This window comes from Malaya genurostris, chromosome 2 (genome assembly GCF_030247185.1).
Source record: "Malaya genurostris strain Urasoe2022 chromosome 2, Malgen_1.1, whole genome shotgun sequence".
In the NCBI taxonomy this organism is placed as follows: domain Eukaryota; kingdom Metazoa; phylum Arthropoda; class Insecta; order Diptera; family Culicidae; genus Malaya; species Malaya genurostris.
This window is the reverse complement of record NC_080571.1, coordinates 240,171,161-240,189,102: the sequence shown is the minus strand read 5'-3', so window position 1 is coordinate 240,189,102 and position 17,942 is coordinate 240,171,161. Positions and strand designations below refer to the sequence as shown.

Genomic DNA, 17,942 nt, shown 5'->3' with positions numbered 1-17,942 from the left:
AAACTTTTTCTTCTTCAAGGTACAACATTTGACGTTAGTGCCTTACCAGAAAAAGTTGAAACTAAAACCATTTACAGGCATTTGTTCTTGGCGAAAATAGTCACTAAAATATGATTGTGCACACCAAGAACAGTATATTTACTTAGACTGACATTTCTAATAGACGTGGTCGTTCTCGAATTATTTAGACAAAAATATCAAAGGCTTACAATTGCAAGTGCACAATTCAACAACACCCGCAGCTCGTTTTATTTTATGTCTAAATATTTTTTGAGGGACTACTTTTAGGAGAAAAGTCACTATGAGCTAGTTTATTACTCTTGATCGGTAGAATCGGGGCTTTTTGCCTTTCTCTATAGAAAGGTATTAGAATTGCTGGAAAAACCGACTTTCGAACGGAGCCTCGGAGACCCATAGTGTTATATACCATTCGACTCAGTTCGACGAGATCGGAAAATGTCTGTGTGTATATATGTGTGTGTGTGTGTGTGTGTGTGTGTGTGTGTGTGTATGTGTGTGTGCACTTTTAGAAGATATTTGAACGCGCTCAATTTTCTCAGAGATAACTGAACCGATTTTAACAAACTTGGGCTCGTTTGAAAGCTACTGTCGGGCCATTGATCAAGTTCGAAGATCAAATGGTTGTGACTTTTGGTTCCAGATATATGATGGTATAAGTGACGTAACCGACAAAACACATTGATTTTTACCGCTCTTATATATATATGGGTGCCAAAATTTTAGAATCACCTCTATTTTCGTTAAGTTCTAGTGCTCAAAAGTTTAAGCACCTCGAAAAAAGCCTTCATGCAAAATTTGACCTAAATCGGACATGCTTAAGGGGTGCTGCCCGGTGGTAAAGGTTTGACAATTTTCGACCTTGAAAAATCACCATAGGGGGGAGTACATGAAATTTCCAAAATCGAAATTTTTTTTGATGCCGAAACTCTTAAAACTGCATGAAACATCGAAATTTAGTGTTATCCCGAAAAAATTTTTTTTTGAAAAAATCAACTTTCTGGGACTTAGAAAAATTTTCCCAAAAAGTCGACTTTTTCAAAAAATTTTTTTTTCGAGATGACACTAAATCTCGACGTTTCATGCAATTCTAAGCCTTTTGGCATCAAAAATTTTTTTCGATTTCGAAAATTTCATGTACTCCCCCCTATGGTGATTTTTCAAGATATATGAAAATTCCACTGAGTGGACTAAGAAGGCTTTTTTAGATTAGCATCACTGATTATAAATAGGCAACGCAAATGTCAAGCACTGGTTTGGAAAAATGATGCTGACTGTGTGACATAAACACTGAAGCATGCTTTTGTAAACTACTCGAATCAATCTGAATCAATTGGTGTCAAAATTAGTATTCAAAATTATTTAATAAAAGTATGAAACATATTTTCATGAGACTGTTATGAAAGAAGAGAAAGGCATTATCACACCACTAGGTGGATTAAGAAGGGTTTTTGTCACTTCTTCCTAAAGGGCACGCTAGCTCGCAACTTTTTTTACGCCCTCCACAACGGATCTTGATGTTATTTCTTGTTTCATTGGTGAAAAACATATTATTTCAGTAAAAAATTATATTACTTTTAGTTAGGTTTTGTTGTTTAAAAAAAATAATTTTAAAGCAGCTTTCTAATAAAATTTTTCTCATTCATCTTCCCGTCCCATACGGAATTTCATCCGGATCGGACTTCCGGTTCCTAAATAACAAGGTGTTAAGTGTTGAAAAATGTTCAAACAGTCAAATAAGCGACGACTTGAAAAAGTAACGAAATTTTCCAATCTGATCTTTGATCTCATTCGAAATTCTAGTTTTATGATTTTTAGTATGATGGTTAGTTGATGATCAAAGTCATTTACGGATTAATAATTATGATTAGCCTAAAAATGCTAAGATGAGTCGCGATAATATGTTCGATTTTATTTTTGTTGGGGTACTACGTGCCCACGCGTTCCCACACATCAGAAGCTTTGGGTAGAATCATACTGAAGTGATTAAATGCTTATTCTTCCTCTTAACTTTGAAGATTTTTTCAAATGTTTTCATCTTTTCCAATTCGTTTAGTTGACATAGCTCATTCTACTAACGACTAAAAGATAAAATAATACACATTATATAAGGAAGGGTACCCCCAGATGAACACCAATCTTTTAAACAATCAGAAAAACCCCACAAAATTAAATATCTTGTACAGTAATACATTTCCTGAAACCTTAACTCATAAACATTAACACAATTGTGACATCATCAATATAACAAAAAAAATAATTGAAGTTAGAAAACTCGACTTGAAGAAAAAGGTCTTCCAAGGTGAACTCATTTGAGAAATCCACTCTAAAAATTGTAAAAATAATCCGAAAATCCATGTTTCTATCACTCTATTCTACCATTACTGTTTTTAATATAAAATTTCATAGGAAGCTTGTGTTCAGTGTTGACAAAATCATGATCAGAAAAAATTCATTTCATTATCACTCGTGAAAAAACAGTTCAAGACATATTCTAAAAGAATTCAGTGACTGAAAAAAAAAACACTTCCGAAATTTTTATCCATTAAACAAGCTTCCACAATACTCTGAACCTCGAAGTTCACGGCTTATTTCAATGTCGAATTTTCATCCACAGAAATATCGATAAAGCGATATTTCGATGCTGAATTACCACTATGTTTCTGTTCGACACCAAAGTGATCCGTTTAATTTTTATATTTTCATCAATAAAAAAATGTGCACTGAATAAATTCGCAACTGAGAAATAATGACTGCAATATCTCCGATGCACGTTGGGTGGTCAATATGAACAACAATATTTTTCCACATTCCAAATAGTGATTATAGCGACAAAAGGGCTTTTTAAATTCCAGCTGATTTATTACATTGTACTATTTAGATTAAACCCAGTAAAACATTATTTAGTATGAATTTGATTCATAGAAGTAACGAGAGCGCAGCATTTTGTATATCTCGAACACACAGCAGGCCCAGCGTTTGTATGGAGCGTTTGAATTGGGGTAGCAATAACCTGCGCTCTTATTACTTCTGTGTTTGTTTACTTAATGATTTCATTTATCATTATAACTACTATTGAACATAGCACTTGCAGCTCTTATTGATGATATTACTTCAGCGCCATGCTATTGGTGAATAAATTTCGAATACATCACTATTGATTACATCGAATACATCACTTATCAACAGAGCATCAAATTGCAAGAGAATAACTTGTCATTTTATTTCCATTTTACAGCGCACTGGACATTTTCAGAATAGTGGTTCATCGTCGAATTTATTCGTCATGTATTCTGCAAAGGGTTGAGATATAACGGGTATAAAATTTATTTTACAACAGATCGAGAATCATATCAGATATTTTCAATGTATGAACTTTTTTCTTAGATATCATCGAGAAGAATGTTCGCTAATTACTACCGGGCCTCGTTGTAAACGTCGGTTTTCACAGTGATTGCATAGCCTTTCTATAGGGAAAAAGCAAAAAGAAGAAGAAGTGGTTCAAGAAGTTTTATAACTGTAAGTTAGACAAAGAATGCAATAGGAAACCGAAAATGTAGAAACACAACAAATTCAAGCATTGTTGAAAAAAATTCATTTCAATCGCAAATAAGGCTAAAATATACTAGTAAAAATTTCGGAACCTATCGCAGCTCGCTTCTGTTGCACCTACGACATCGTACCCTATCGATCCCTGCTGCTCCATGCCGATTCGCACACTCGGTGCACTTTGCATGCAGCGCTCGTTCACAAGAAATCGAATATTTAAAAAACTCTATTTTAGCACAAATTTTTTTTCCTGATTTTTAAAACCAATAATATATACAGCATTTTAACATTTGAAAGAAACAAAAATCGCGTGAAGAAAGTACTTTGATTTCAATTTCTTTGGAAATTTAAAATAAAAAGTTTACTAAAATTGAACATTTTTAAACAATTTTTTCTTCATTCTATAACAAAAACAGTTGTTTAACTATTTACAAAGTTTCGTGTCATTCGAAAAAGAACTTAAGATTCAGAAAGCATAACGATAAAAAGATATATAGACATTTATGTGACTAAAAATAGTATAAAACTTTCGAATATTGACGAAATGTATGTTCGTAGATACTAGTACTACAAAACACTAACACATAGCGAAAAATCGGTTACCTCGTGAAAAATGATGGTGGGGGGGAACTTCAGAAATTTTAACTGATACGTTAAAACCCAAAGTTGTTACGAACTTATTTCGATTATTAAAAAAAATCGAAGAAAATTTTTATTTTTTAAACAATAAAGTGGAAACGTATTCGTACTTCTGGGGGAACGGGCATACCAAGGGGTCTATGAAGCAATTCAGAATGTGGTAACAAGTCATCATAATTCACATATTCTGATTTCACGGAGATTTGGCACACATATTCAGTATGGCAAACCATTTGCTTAGCACGGATGGAGAGACTAATTTGAGTGATTTTTAATATGGTGAATGTGGAACAAGTCGATCCTAAATTCACTGTTGCTAATCAAAATATTCCTGCAATTTTTTTTCGTCAAATCACCGAAAACAAAATTCATAACTCCCTTCGTGTATTGAAAAATAATTGCCAAAATCTTCTGATTATATAATCATGATTTGCAGGCTAGTAACCAAATCCTCTTCGCATTGTTGGATGTTTTGTTGTTTGTTTTTTTTTTAGATCAATATTTTGAATTACTCAATGACTGAATGGAACATTTTATTTTTCCTATAGTGCGATTTTTATATCTGTTACATAAATAAAAATCGTTTTGATTTGTAACAAAATCTGCACAGAAAAAATCACGAATTTTACAGGTGACCTAATTCTTCGTACACACAACGGTAAAATCATTAAAAATGGGGGTCTCTTCAATAGGAGGAGAGTCATAATTTACTTGAATTTACATTCACAAACATGTAAATATTAACCATTTATTACTTATTCAAATGAGTTTAACAGTGAAAGAGATACAAAACTTTAATTTTAATGTTAAGGGATGTAACACCAAATTTCAAAAATCTGGTTCATACCCGGTACATTCTGAAATGATCGCACTCGCCGCTTAGTGGAGCACAAGATTCGTTGCGCTCTAAACTTTTTTGACTAAAAGTGTATCGTGAGTGAAACAAAATCACATGTCAACATTTTCACTAACTTCGCTTTCGTTTATCGCGTTTTTTTTCAATATGGGAAAACTATGTTTTAAAGAAAGTTGTTGGAGAAAATCTCCATCCGTTTCATTATTTCAATTTTCAAAGTAAACAGTAAGTTAATGACATCATTATTTTCTATAAGGGGCTGTTCATAAAAGACGTCACGTCGCAAGTGGGAGGGGGTGTTTCACAAAACGTGACCGTTTGTGACAGGGGGAAGGGGGGAGGGTTGTTGGAATGTGACGTCCAATATTTTCAATGAGCGCATTTTTGAAATACCTAATTAGATTACTGCTTTGCCCAATTTTCTGAAAAAAATCTCCACAATAAACGTTTACATTCTATAGGAAAACATGTATCTGTTGATGTAAAAGCTTCTTCTTGTAAATTCGGAAATGAATGATGCAGGAAATCATTTCTGTTGTGATCAGCAAAAGTGCATGGAGGGACGAGTAAATTAACGAAATTAATAAATTTGTCTAATATGAGTAAAAAAAAACGATGCCTTCAAACGGTTTAACTTAAGTAATGCACTGACAATTCTAGTCAATATACAAGAGTTTGGGTGTACCTATCACCTGGAATTATGGATCTTTTAACTTTCGGAGATCTAATGATAGGTAGTAAGCAGATGTGGATTATAAACCACACAAAGAATGATAGAATTTGTGTGTTTGGTCGGTCGCATCGAAATTTCATGCTTCTTGATGTATTTAGAATTCATTCAGCAATACCTCGATGGCGAAGTAATATGAATAAAACCAGCAAATAACATTAACATATATGCTGTGATTATCAATAATTATAATTATAAGAAAAACATGTTCAATCATAAAGCATGTCATGCAGCTGATTAATTTACCCTGTTTAGCTTGAATATCATACACAGAAGTAACAGCCCGGGTAGAAGTGATTTGCAAACTAATTATTAAAACCAAACATCTCAATGGTAGAAAATAACATTATTTAGTTTGAAATAAGAGTTAAAATATCAAAAATCATTGCAAAGTCTGCATGAAAAAATAGCAACAAAATATAAAATTCTGCCATTGTAAGAGAAAACATTCATAGGAGACGTATTTTCAGTAATTTTATTTTCTAGCATTGAGAATAGTATATCATAAGAATATCTCTTATCTGATTCTGATGCAGTTTATTCAATTGTATTCCATTTGAAAAAGGAACCACTGGATCAATTGTACCTAATGAAATTGGCAAGCCTCATCAATAACGAAATAAGATATAATAACAAATATTAATGCTAAATAGAGATTGTCTAATCTATCACGAAGATTCCTTCGATGAAATATGAAGAAATATGAAGTATTGCTATGACAGCACAGGAACATCAAGACAAGATATGATGGTAAAATTTGTTATTATTTTGATTTTTGTTTACTATTCACATCTACCCGGGAGGAGTGCAGGGTTTGCTACGGCAATTCAAACACGCCTTTCAAGCGCAGCGACTGGTGTTTGCTCAAACCCTGTGCTCCTGTTACTTCCATAAATTAAATTCATGTCAAAAAGCGATTAATTGAGTTTAATCAAAATAGTGCATCATCATAAACATCATCATCAGCATCAACCAGTTGGAAGTAAAACACAGTGTTTTGTCGCGCTAAGCACTATGTGGTGTGAAATTTTTTTTAAAACTTATTTTGCATTGAGCTTTTCTATTGCGTAGAGAATGCTGTCAAATCAACAATATCAATGTGATTACGATTCAAACTTATTATTTTCATGAAACTTTCATCTAGCCATTATTTCTCTTAATCTAGTATTCATTTTATTGCGAATGAAACAACAGTTGCGGGATCGAACACGGGATGCATCAAACGAGAATTTATGGTGAAACTACGTAAACGTAACGTAACGAAACCGGTATTTTCCCCAACTCTGTTGATAAGGAGTGCTAAAAGAGCATTTCCCAAAGATACAAAATTGACAATGTTCAATGATTTTGTAAAAGTCTCATTGACACGCGTTATCCTTAGTAATAAATTCCTGTAGGATTGCTTTTGTAACTAATTTTCACACCCCTTAGCGGGGGATCAACGATTTCAGACGTCATGTCATGTCTTATCTTGATTATATGTGATTTCCCTCCACCAAGATCAAAGCTGATCGAATCATCCAATGATAGAACTTACATGAATCAAGAATGATTTTAGCTCAAAATCACTACCGATTTTGTGTGACGGAAGATCAGTACCGATTTTGATCGATGTGATTTAAAGATCACTGATAAATTGATCTTCAAAAGATCAAATCAGAAGTGATCTTTATTGGGAAAGATCACAAGTGATTTTCTTCGGCAGTGATCTCGATTTGATGAGGGTTTGGTCTTTATTTTCTCAGCCCTGTATGTTACACTAAGGAAATATTTCTCCTTAGCTAAAGAAATAATATATCTGTGTACCCCTAGGAGGATTGAAACAGATGATTTAAATGTTTCATCAAATCCAATCAAATACTTTTGTTAAATTATATAGTTAATATTAATAAAATAATTTCGATGGTTTTGTAGTTTTAGGGATATTTTTAAATCTAATGAAAACATGTAATAAATCGATTTTGCCCTCATATTTGTATGGTTTGTCATACATATTGAGAATATATTAAGAAGAATTTTATTTATTTTGAATTCGTGACATGTGTCATTAGGGGGGGGGGGGGGGTCGGTCTTTGCTGCTGTGACCAAAAATTTGACAAACGGGGGGGGGGGGAGGGGGGAGGGGGGCGGTGAGTCAAAAATTGCCAAAAAAAGCGTGACGTCTTTTATGGACAGCCCCTAACAATATTGATAGACTAGAATTAAAGACTGGAATCGGACCAGGTCCTTCGCGTAACAATTAGTCTCGGCTCAAAACATTACAAGTTATTCGATATGGAAAAATGTCTCACAATGTTAGACATTCTTAATTTCTACACAGATTAAAATATTTTGTGAATTTACATTAACTTTCATGCACATATTTTGAGCAGGCAATTGAATGGAAAGTTACTTTACAGTTCAAAGCATTTTTTTGAAATATACAGTCTTGTTCATTGGAAAATCTTTGCAATCCAATTTAATTTTACATCGATCATGGTTTTAAATCAAATTTTCGATTCAATTTATGTCTATTTCATCGTACTGTTGTCTTACATGTCGTGTAAATTTCATTATTCTTTCTCTGCATATCGAAATTTTTTGCAGCTAAAAAACAGTCCTTGTCGAGCAAAGGTGATTTTATACAGGTGTTTTTTCAGGAATTGTCTCACGTTACAGTGGGATTTTATTCCAAGTGCGAGGAATTTGAAATGGAGCTATAGTATAATTTTATTCAGTAAAAAAAGCATACTGAAGTTCATTAGTTGGGACGCAGTGTCTAATACATTGAATGAGGAGCATAAACTAAAAATGATCCCGGATAGAAGTGATTTGCGAACTAATCACAAGTTTTACTATTAAAACCAAACATCTCAAAGGTAGAAATTAACATTATTTAGTTAGAAATAGAAGTAAAAAATTATCAAACATTATAACAAAGTTTTAATGATAAAAAAGTAACAAAATATAAAATTCTGTTATTATAATGTCAAATGTTATAAAAGACAAATTTTTCAATTTTTTTCTTATCCTAGTATTCAGAATAGGATAATATCACAATCATCCCTCTTATCTGATTCTGATGAAGTTTATGCAATTATATTTTATGTGAAGATAGAACCACTGGATCAATCGTTCCTAAGGAAATCGGAATACCTCATCAATAACGATATGACGATAAACAAAATATAACTAATTTTGATGCTAAACAAATATTGTACAATTTCTTGATTCCTTCAATGAAATATCAAGGAAATATCAATTATCGTTATGACAGTATAGAAACATCAAGACTTTTGTTATTTGCATCTACCCGAGATCATTCACTTGTAGCAAAAACTACTTTCAGAACTAGAAGTTAGAATGGTGGAAGATGTACTTGTTTATGTTACATTTAATAGTTAAAAATAATCCGTTTTATCAGCCTTGCGAGTTTTTCAGTTCAGTACTCAATACGGATTGCATATTTATTTTAACCAAATACGCATTTACGATATTTTCTTACCATCGAGAAACCTTATAGATCATACAACATTTCAGCTAGGAATGGTTATTTACCGAAATGAGGAAATCTAAGATGGATGAGTAAGCATTGATTATTATTTTTTCGAGGCTTTGAATTCATAAATTTTATGTTGCAGTTCAACTATATCGTTGCTTTAGACCCATGATATAGCCTGGGTTTAAATAATATGTTTCACACTCAGAGCTAGAGATATTTTCCGAAATGTATAATTCACTGTGAACATTAACAGAACCTTGATAAGTGACGAGCCAAATGGATATCATGAAAAAAAGTTTACTTTTACAAAATTACACTAACTGAAATATTCATAGAACAATTCGTTTGCCATTGTCTATTAAAAAAAATACGCAGATACTGTGAAATACTGACAGTAATTCCCTCTAGAGCCGCTCTTAAATTTAGTTCTAAAGCAAACAAAGTCTTGATTTATTATTCCATCTCATTCATTATTTGGAATTCGACCATTTGTTACAGGATCATGCAACATCCACTCAACAGAGTATATTAGCTACGGTAGCTTGAATATAGTTCATACACATTATACATATTTTCTACATATAAATTGTCTTGTAAATATTCTTCAAAAGTTCCACAGATATTGATTTTTCCACATTATGCAATCAGCTTCTCTGATAGCAAACCAAGTTAAATCCCACGCTTTCTTTGGATATAAACTACCATAACCTTTCCAATATGTAGACAGTTATGTGAAGTTAATATAGATTCAAATGTGACAACCCTGCACGCTATACAAAATTGAACAAATCACGCTGTGTGCTAGGTGGTGGTGTTTTCTTCTTCCGTACCAGCACGTACCGATGCGTACCGGTTTTGCATCATTTTGTATGACAGTTTGAAAATTTTGATACATTGCACAGTATCTTTTAAGACAATAAGAGCTTTAATTTGAATCATGATTTGTGAAAGTCGGTTTAACCGTTGCTGAGAAATCGAAGTAAATTCCGTTTGTAAGGGTTTTTTTCACTATTACTGGTGCGTTCGGAAGCGGAAACCGGGGACTAGTAGTCCCCAAGAAGATTTATGTATGCCCTAACTATCAACTATATTTGTGAGTCTGTGCAACTCAATTGTACTAAACCAGGGAGGATGCTTCAAAATCATCAATTGATACTGCATAAAGCATGGCAGGTCTGAGATCTTGTTTAAAAATTAAACAATTAAATTCACGAGAATAGGGAAGTAGGGAACTTGATACTGGGACTCCACGTCCCCACAGTAAAGGAAGTATTCAAAGCTGTATTACTTGACTTAGGATCCCCAGATGAAATGAACCGAGACAAAAAGTAGAGAAACATAGTCTCGTTTCAAGTTGGACTTCGTTAGATATGCATGGTCTACTCTAAAATGATTGATTTTCGTAAGCGTCGATATAAATCCGTTTGAAATATTGGGAAACTTTATCGTAGCCACTTCACATGTAAAGTTCATAACAAATGAAATGAAATCTTTCGTTCATCAGATTCAACTTCATACAACAATGCAATCTGGATTTAATCGGCTTATCATAAAAAAAATCATAATGCAGCAACTCACGATTTCGATGCTCCCAATTTGTCTGCGCTTTTTGGTATCATGTAACTTGCATCCTAACAGGTTGAACAACTTTCACAGAATTCCATTTGAAATCAATCACGATGAATCCAGTTTCGAAACACTTTGATGCATTCCATACAACACTCACTGGATCTTACTAGTTGAGTAAATAAGAGAAAAAAAACAGCACAGTCCAGTTTTTCTTCCAATGTCACAATCCATGCAGTAGCAATCTCAAACAAAATCACTTTTCAAGTGCCTTATAAATCCAGTTCGTGAATTATCAACTCCCTCAAATGCAACGAACTTATTGAACATCACAACAATTTAAGTTATCTTAATTTTTTTTTTGATCCACTAAACATCGAACCAAACACCATTTTCGAAAAAAAAAAAAACATTCACCGTTCCGTTCGCTGACCCGTTTGGGAACGAAACATCACCTAGAAACTAAACGCACCACCAAGAATCGATTAGAAAACACCCACGGATCCTTACTCGTAATTCTCCAGCAGTTCCGCGATCGTAGGCAAAACCTGGTCAACGCTGTATTTCTCGGCTTCCTAGCACATCACCGTAGGGGAACTCGATACAAACTGAACGATAAAACATAAAACAACGCAGGTAATCAGGCCCCCTGGCAGATCGGCTGACGGTGGTTCGTGCTGTGGCACCCCCGATCGGGACCCCAAAAACGCACGCAGTGGCGGCGGTACGGGGTTCGGGAGCGGAGCGGCCAAACGAGAGCGAAACGAATTGAGGGAAAAAAGCTCCGGCGAACCAGTCGCAACAGCATTACTTGAGCGAGAGCTCTCGGCGAGCTGTGATGAGAGAAGGAAAAAGCTGCCACAACAACGAGAGCGAAAAGTTTTTTTTTCTGTTATGAACCCGAAGGGGGGTTCGATGGAGGAATCAAAGAAAGAAAATAAACACACTAAACGAACGTAAAACAGCGAGCCTGGCTTCTGAAAGTAGGAAGACAGCTTCGAACAGCGCTTCGTTTGAAACAGGCCAGCAGGCTACGATTGTGAGCTTAATCGCGTCTGACTGGTTGTGGCTGGCGGAATCGCAGAAGACCAGAGGGGGTTTGTGAAAGGGAAGACGGAGACGTGGGTCGTTCAGTCAAATGAGTTATGTTGCTCTTTTCACTCTTTCTTTCACTTGGTACAGTGGGATTGGCTGCTCTGTTTTTATGCTGTTAGAAGTAAGTTCTCAAGCACGATTCTCTTTATAATGAAATATTATATAAAATTTCGTTTTAGTTTTCAATTATTTTATAAATTATTGTTGAGTTGTATAGCTACTATTCTTACAAAATGTTTACACTTAAGACTCCACAAGACTCTAGTCTAATCTCAGTTTTGTGCATAGTCAATTTCGTGTGAGTCTAAATGCACAGGCCGATAACATTCCAATTCCATAATCGACAATCGAGCAAGTGAGTGACGTGCATTATCATCTCTTGAGTCGCCTTCTTTGATGAACTTTTTCTTTGTCGCAGTGATGCCAACTCAGATCCACTTGGTTTCCATTTCAGTCCGTGGTACGTTTCTGCCATCTCCTCAAAGTTGTGTACTGTGATCCAAGTTTGAATCCAATTTTAAATTTCTGCGAAAGATAGTGCTGCATTTGTCAGAACAATCAGTAATCGGAAGGAGCAATATCAGGAGCATACGGCGGGTGTAGCCAAATGTCCCACTTGAGCGATTCCAAATATTTTTAACGACTTTTGCGTCCTAAGACCGAGCGCTGTCATGTAGGATAATAACTTTATCGTGTCTTTGCTTGTATTCCGGCCGTTCTTCTCGTAATGCACGGCTCAAACGCATCAGTTGCAGTCTACACCGATCACTCGTTACAGTATCGCCTGGTTGTAGCAGCTCATAGTGCACAACAAACTCTTGTTCCCATCTGATGCATAACACGACCTTCGAACCATGAGTAATCGGCTTTGTCTTTGTTGTTAAGGTCGATAGGCATAGCGTAGTAAAGACTGTTCCAAAAAATATGGACGCACTTTGATTTCACTGTAAATAATTCACAAGTGTTAGATATTCAAATTTTATTCGATATACTGATAATATTAGACTACAACAACAGAATTTTATTCACAACATTTGCTACTTAGCCATTGTAGACTAGCTGGCGCACCTTCTTGCGAACGTTCCTCATTAAATCCCGTATAGACTTCTTGGCGACAAGTTTTAACACTTTTTTCCAATCTTTTTTGAACTGTTAAATGGTTTTGCCTGCCGAGACATGCTTCGCCTTCGTTAATGACCAAAATTCCTTAATTGGTCGAAGTTGTGGGCAATTTGGTGGATTCATGTCTTTTGGGACGAAAGTGACATTTTTGGTAGTATACCATTCTACCGTTGATTTCGAGTAGTGGCAAGAAGAAAGATCTAGCCAGAAGACAACAGGATCCTTGTGGCTTCGAATCATCGAAGTAGAAGTCGTTTTTGTAAACATTCCTTGATGTATATTTCGCTGTTCATTGAAGTAGTGGTGACGAAGGGTTTCGAAATCTTACCGCAGCTACAAATTGCTTGCCAGACCATAGCTTTCTTACCAAATTTTTCGACTTCAATCGATGTCTCGGACTGGTTTCACACTTGCCCTTCTCGCAGCGTATAATATTGTGGTCTCGGCAAGGATTACTAATCGAGTTTCACGTAGGTTTCGTCGTCCATGATTATGCAGTTCAAATTTCTAGCAAGAATCGTATTGTACAGCTTTCGAACCCTCGGTCTGATCGATGCTTGTTGTTTCGGACTACGTTTTGGTTGTTTCTGCTTCTTATAGGTTCGAAGATTCAAACGTTCTTTAGCACGAAGAACATTTGACTTCGAAGTGCCCACTTTTTTGGCCACATCCCGAACTGAAACCTCCTTCTTTTGCTCGAACGCCTTCAGTATACGTTTATCCAACTGAGGGTTAGCAGGACCTTTTTTTCGACCCGTTTTCAGTTTATTCTCAAAGGTGTTATCCTCACCGAACTTCCTGATTGCATTTCGCACGGTTTTTTAACTTACTCCTTCCGTTTTTGCTATCTTTCTCAGTGACAGTCCGCGTTCTGTGCACCATTTATACACAATTTTTCGATGTTGTTCTGCTGAAAGTCCAAGCATTTCGAAACAAACTTATGAAAACGAATACACGACTGCATAAGTGGATAGAGAAGAGTGTAAACAACATGACGCAGCCATAAAACTTGACAGATTCTGAACCATTGCGAAATGGCAGCGATTTTTGGTTGCGTCCATACTTTCTTTGAAAGTCTTGTGATACCTGAACCTGTTACCTAAACGCAGGTTTTTGCCTTTCTTTCACACTACCCGGGTAGAAGTGATTTGTAAACCAATAACTAATTTTATTATTAAAACCAAACATCTCAATGGTAGAAAATAACATTATTTAGTTTGAAATAAGAGTTAAAATATCAAAATTCATAACAAAGTCTTCACGAGAAAAGACCAACAAAATATAAAAATCTGTCATTGTAATATCAAAGCAAGAACAAAATATTTATAGAAGACGAATTTTTCAGTTATTTGGTATTCTAGTATTCAGAATAGAATAATATCGTAAGCATTTATCTTATCTGATGCTAATGTAATTTATTCAATAGTGTTTTATTTGAAGATAGACCTAATGGAACAATTGAACTTAATAAAATTGGGATAACTCATCAATAACGAAATAAGATATAATAACTAATTTTGATGCTAAGCTGATATTGTATCCTTCGATGAAATTTCAAGAAAATATCAAGTATCGCTATGACAGCACAGAAACATCAAGACAAGATATGATGGTAACTTTTGTTATTCTTTTGATCGTTGTTTGTTATTTACATCTACCCGGGTATTGAAAGAGATATTTTGTTACTTCAAGACATCAACTGACGGTGGTTAAACTAATGGCGTTTTTCATTGAAAAACACTGGTGGCGTGGATTGCTCTGGTTTTGCACTTTCCAGCAGAAATGGCAATGAAACACCCTCAGAATATTGCATTTCTGCTCGAAAGTGCACAATCAGAGCAATCCACGCCATCAGTGTTTTTCAATGAAAAACGGCATAAGCCTCGATTGAAGAGAAACGAGTGATGAACTAAATGCTGCCCGTTCGAGCCGTCAGCAAACATTGTGTGTGTCAGAGAGTGAAGTTTACTGCATTAGAGAGATTTCGACATTTCATGCAATTCTAAACCTTTTGGAATCAAAATTATTTTTTCGATTTCGAAAATTTCATGTAACCCCCCCTCTCCTATGGTGATTTTTCAAGCTAATTAAAAATTTCACTAAGTGGACTAAGAAGGGTTTTTGCCTTTCTCTATAGAAAGGTATTAGAATTGCTGGAAAAACCGACTTTCGAACGGAGCCTCGGAAACCCATAGTGTTATATACCATTCGACTCAGTTCGTCGAGATCGGAAAATGTCTGTGTGTGTATGTGTGTGTGTGTGTGTGTGTGTGTGTGTGTGTGTGTGTATGTGTGTGCACTTTTCGAAGATATTTGAACGCGCTCAATTTTCTCAGAGATGGATGAACCGATTTTAACATACTTGGGCTCGTTTGAAAGCTACTGTCGGACCATTGATCAATTTCGAAGATCAAATGGTTGTGACTTTTGGTTCCGGAGATATGATTGTATAAGTGACGTAACCGACAAAAAGCGTTGTATTTGAACGCGCTCAATTTTCTCAGAAATGGCTGAACCGATTTTAACAAACTTGGGCTCGTTTGAAAGCTACTGTCGGACCATTGATCAAGTTCGAAGATCAAATGGCTGTGACTTTTGGTTCCGGAGATATGATTGTATAAGTGACGTAACCGACAAAAAGCGTTGTATTTGAACGCGCTCAATTTTCTCAGAGATGGTTGATCCGATTTTAACAAACTTGGGCTCGTTTGAAAGCTACTATCGGGCCATTGATCAAGTTCGAAGATCAAATGGTTGTGACTTTTGGTTCCAGATATATGATGGCATAAGTGACGTAACCGACAAAACACGATGATTTTTACCGCTCTTATATATAAGAGTGCCAAAATTTTGGGATCACCTCTATTTTCGTTAAGTTCTAGTGCTCAGAAGTTTAGGCACCTCGAAAAAAGCCTTCATGCAAAATTTGACCTAAATCGGACATGCTTAAGGGGTGCTGCCCGGTGGTAAAGGTTTGACAATTTTCGATTTTGAAAAAGCACCATAGGGGGGAGTACGAAAATTTTTTTTGATGCCGAAACTCTTAAAACTGCATGAAACAAAGAAATTTAGTGTCATCTCAAGAAAAATTTTTTTTGAAAAAATCAACTTTCTGGGACTTAGAAAAATTTTCATATTTTTTCTAAGTCCTAAAAAGTGGACTTTTTCAAAAAATTTTTTTTTCGAGATGACACTAAATCTCGACGTTTCATGCAATTCTAAGCCTTTTGGCATCAAAATTTTTTTTTCGATTTCGAAAATTTCATGTACTCCCCCCTATGGTGATTTTTCAATGTATATGAAAATTCCACTAAGTGGACTAAGAAGGCTTTTTTTTAGATTAGCATCACTGATTACAAATAGGCAACGCAAATGTCAAGCACTAATTTGGAAAAATTATGCTGACTGTGTGACATAAACACTGAAGCATGCTTTTGTGAACTGCTCGAATCAATCTGAATCAATTAGTTTCGAAATTAGTATCCGAAATTATTTAATAAAATTATGAAATACATTTTCATGAGACTGTTATGAAAGAAGAGAAAGGCATTATCACACCACTAGGTGGATTAAGAAGGGTTTTTAGATTAGCATCACTCTTCTCATAGAAACAGGCAACGCAAATGTCAAGCACTAGTATGGAAAAATGATGCTGATTGTGTGACATAAACACTGAAGCATGCTTTTGTGAACTACTCGAATCAATCTGAATCAATTGCTGTAAAAATTAGTCTCCAAAATTATTTAATAAAAGTATGAAACATATTTTCATGAGACTGTTATGAAAGAAGAGAAAGGCATTATCACAACACTAGGTGGATTAAGAATGGTTTTTTTCCATTATTGCGGTTATTCTATTATTGAACCTGTGATTTTTATAAACCAGCGATTTTTTTCGATTTTATTTTCAAGATATCTCGAAAAAAATTTCTCGCATCGTCTTGATGTCCAAGAATAATTTATTCAGAATTTTATGCGGATTTCAAAACTAATAAATTTGGCTATGAAGAATCCCGACTAACTTATAGAAAGGGCGTATTCTCATGAATATTATTATTTCTCGATTTTGTTTCTCACATCTCTCGAAAATGACTGCATTTAGGAAGTAGCTTTCTATGAGCTTTTTCATTGAACTAAGCTTGGAGAATAATATTTCATTGCTCAGATACATTTATTCCTATAAAAACAACGGAAAACTTTTTTATTCATCATCTTTCCAATTTTCTAAAATATTCATTATTTTCCTTGTAACTTGATGTTTTTTGGGATAAAAAAAAAAAATCGTTTGGTAAAATAACTGAAAATTTTGAAAAACAAATTTTATTTTCGATTTCACGAAAAATCGGAAGATTTTTTTTTCAGTGTAGATAAATTGTTTTTAGAAAGTTCAATTGATTACCTACAACTTCTTTTTAGACATATTTTTTTAGAAGCAATAGTTTTCTAGTTTCAATTGTTTGAAAATAATGTGGCTAAAAACACATACGCCCTTTTCAAAAATTAGTCTTGAGTGAAATAAATGTCTAGACCAGTGAAAAATACTTCAGTTGCTATTCCGATCACACATGAGCAATTCCAGAAATGCTTAGCAGATCATCAGACTCGACCTTCTCCGATTTGGATGAAACTTTGCACATGGCTTCAGTATGGCAAACCATAAGTTATGATCCGATGGAGAGGTCAATCCGACTCACGACTGATTTTTAAAAAGGGCGTATGTATTTTTGCATTTCACAAAAACTGCTTTTATTAAATCGTTGTAACTCGGAAACCGTTAATTGTACAGAAATGGCGTTCAGAAAGAAGTTGTAGGGAATCGATTGGGCACTCTAAAAATATATACACTGAAAAACAATTTGATTTTTTTCTCAATAATTACAAAATAA

The 17,942-nt window shown here is 34.7% G+C and overlaps 1 protein-coding gene across 8 annotated transcripts in view; it reads right to left on the bottom strand.

Annotated features, from left to right (window-relative positions):
- LOC131428303 (uncharacterized) overlaps window positions 1–11,439 on the bottom strand; it is a 128,306-nt gene extending 116,867 nt beyond the window's left edge. For 6 of the 8 annotated variants that reach the window (XM_058592145.1, XM_058592149.1, XM_058592150.1 and 3 more), the window contains exon 1: window positions 10,852–11,432. The gene's annotated coding sequence lies outside the window, so the exon portion shown is untranslated. Of the gene's footprint in view, window positions 1–10,851 lie in introns of all 8 variants that reach the window. The other 2 variants (XM_058592146.1, XM_058592148.1) reach the window with 2 other exon arrangements.
- Window positions 11,440–17,942: the final 6,503 nt, after the last annotated feature.